General features: G+C 41.8%; 1 long non-coding RNA gene across 1 annotated transcript in view; it reads right to left on the reverse strand.

Annotated features, from left to right (window-relative positions):
• The window catches only part of LOC116696990 (uncharacterized), a 22,626-nt gene extending 19,953 nt beyond the window's left edge, over positions 1-2,673 (reverse strand). Inside the window, exon 1 of the long non-coding RNA XR_004333876.1 lies at positions 2,542-2,673. This is a non-coding gene — a long non-coding RNA (uncharacterized LOC116696990). The remainder of the gene's footprint in view (positions 1-2,541) is intronic.
• Between the last annotated feature and the right edge of the window lie 67 nt (positions 2,674-2,740).

The raw sequence follows: 2,740 nt of genomic DNA on the forward strand, positions 1-2,740 counted from the left end.
AGCTAGACTATCTGTCCAATCTGAGTTTTCTGTTGCACGACTACTTTTAAACGTACACATGCTATTTTGCAGAGGCACCGTGGCTCTGTTCGGTACTTAGCGCTGCCCAACAAGACTGTGATTGGTTCAAAGAAATGCCACAAAACCAGAACACGTTTTTCACTTTTTAAAAGTTTGAGTGTACTAGCATGTTTCTGGGTACATCCAGGCTGGCCGTCATGGTTACCGTAGCAGCCATACTTTGCCCTACCTGACAATCCCGTACTTTACCTGTTTCCACCTCTCACGACTTGGACAGAGGTTGGGCTTTGTGAAAAGTCTGTCTGTTCAGACTACAACACTTTTTAATCATCAACGTTTCAAAATGTCTCTGTTTTAGGGACTTGGATATATCAATCAATCAATCCATTAATCAATCAATCAAACAAACTTTATTTCTGAAGCACATTTAAAACATCCAGGTTGACCAAAGTCCTTTACATTGACATGAAACAATAAATAGACAGAATACAACACCAGACAAATACAACATACAGGCTGTGTCTCAAATCGCGCACTTCTGTACTAAATACTAACTATTTGAGTACATGTGCTTTCACATTGTCGAAGTGCGGTCAATGAGTGTACTTAAAATACCGGATGTGCACTCAAACCGGTCACAAAGTTATGTGGATGGATGGACACTTTCCACACTCAACGGTCGCCATCTTGTCTACGTAGCGGAAGGGGCGGAGCTAACAAGAGTTGGAAACATTTTGATACGCGGCCCCGAAGACGCGATAGCGAGACCGACGGAGCAATACAAAGTTGAACGTGAGTCTTTTGCTATAATATAAGCCACTTGTAATATATTTTGGTTTTTTACAGTCGATTCATTTTTGTACCACGAATATAACGTTTATTAGTACCGTAATTTGACGTCTAGCAAGCCAACCTTAGCTAACAGCGGCAGTTAACCAGTGGGCAAATAAGTTATAAGCTAACGTTACATGTGTTGTAGTATACTGTGTTTGTGTTAAACTTTTGTCCCATTGTAGACGATTTAGTGTTAGATGTATGATCTTAACAAGTTGTACTAATCCGACGTGAGCGTTAGCTCAGCGAAATAGCGATCAGCTGATTGCCAGTAACGTTACAGTAGGTAATGTTAAACGTATCCACTGTTTCTGCCTCCCCCTGATGATTTCCGGCATAACCCGCTCTTCAGGGACAAACGGGAATAGAGGGCCGTCATTGAGGGTGACGATGGCCATCAGACCGTAGAAGGATCCCCTGGAGAATCTGCTCCCCCCTCAGGTCCCTATCCCCATCAGACTAGCTACGCCTGGGGGGAGCCTGCAGAACTACAAGCACATTTTAAATAAAATTATATTAAAAGTATTTAACTTTGTTATCTTTTGTATTACACTTGCATGACTGTAGCAAGCTATAATGAATATAAAGGAATGGGGTCTATTTAAATGTCAATTCTGTACCTTTGCTTCATTATTGTATTGTCACTGTATGAACCCTTTAAACAAATACAACTTATTAAAATGTAATGATGGTTTGTCTATTAGGTAAGTTGAAGGGGTAATGCTTCATAACAACAGTCTTATCATGGGCAACAATGTCCTCATGAAACCGTTGAGCATTAAAATGAACAGTAACTTATGAATAATATTACTTTACTTATTTTAGAGCAGAAACATAGTATATACTTAAAAGGTGGACTGCAAAGAATAGGTAGAATTAATGAATTAGAAGTGCAGTACAAGAACGATATTACGAACAGTTTGTGTGTCTGTTTTCAGCTAATGGGGGGGGTGACATGACGGCCGGGTCGCAATCGTCATCCTGGCGTGACACGGAGCAAATAATATTCATTTATTTTTTGTTAAAATATCAAAACTCTCCCGGTGAAATTCCCAATTGTACAGAAGAGAAGGGATGAAATGTGATCGTCATTTCGGTAAGTGCACATGGTAGTACGCGATTTGAGACAACACTCCTCTGTCAAAATTACGCACTATGCAAAGCAGTACTTAGTTGCATCAGTGTACTTCTTAAGTGCATCGAAGGGAAGTGCGCGATTTGAGACACAGCCACAGTTCCCATGCAGGATTGAAAGCCAAGGAATAAAAATGTGTTTTAAGTCGCAATTTACAAACCGGAAGGCTGGGGGCCAGTCTGACATGAAGAGGCAATTCATTCAACAGTCTCGGGGCTGCGATTCAGAAAGCTCGATCCCCTCTGCTCTTGTGATACGCCAGAGGAACTATGACTTTAAACAAAAACGTTGCTGTGGATGGTTCCTTTACATGACGTTCTCTTCTTGTTCCATCTAACTCAGTCTGCATCTGCCACTGTTCATGCAGCATTTGTAAAATCATCTCCGCCCCAGCATCTACCTATAGGTTTGGAGTCAACGTCCACCTATCGCCAGGAAAACACTGCACGCTGAAGCGCCTCGAATAGCTGTGAAGCATAAATTCCTGCCTGACTTCTCGGCGCCGGTCAGAAATCATCCTCTCCACTCTACAAAACCTCTCCGTTCGTCACACTCTCTCTCCGTGTGCCTAATCGTATGTCTCGCTGCAGACTCAGCTGAGAAGTTAAGACAGCCAAAATCACCATAAACCTGGGTGTTTTATTTTGAAATTGTGTTTATTTAGTAAAGTATCCAGCTGCATCGTGGCCTTTGTTGGAGCTAAATCCTGCTCCGGTTTCAGGGGTCAGTCAATTAGTAGTCAGAATCTCA

This window comes from Etheostoma spectabile, chromosome 10 (genome assembly GCF_008692095.1).
Source record: "Etheostoma spectabile isolate EspeVRDwgs_2016 chromosome 10, UIUC_Espe_1.0, whole genome shotgun sequence".
NCBI lineage: Eukaryota > Metazoa > Chordata > Actinopteri > Perciformes > Percidae > Etheostoma > Etheostoma spectabile.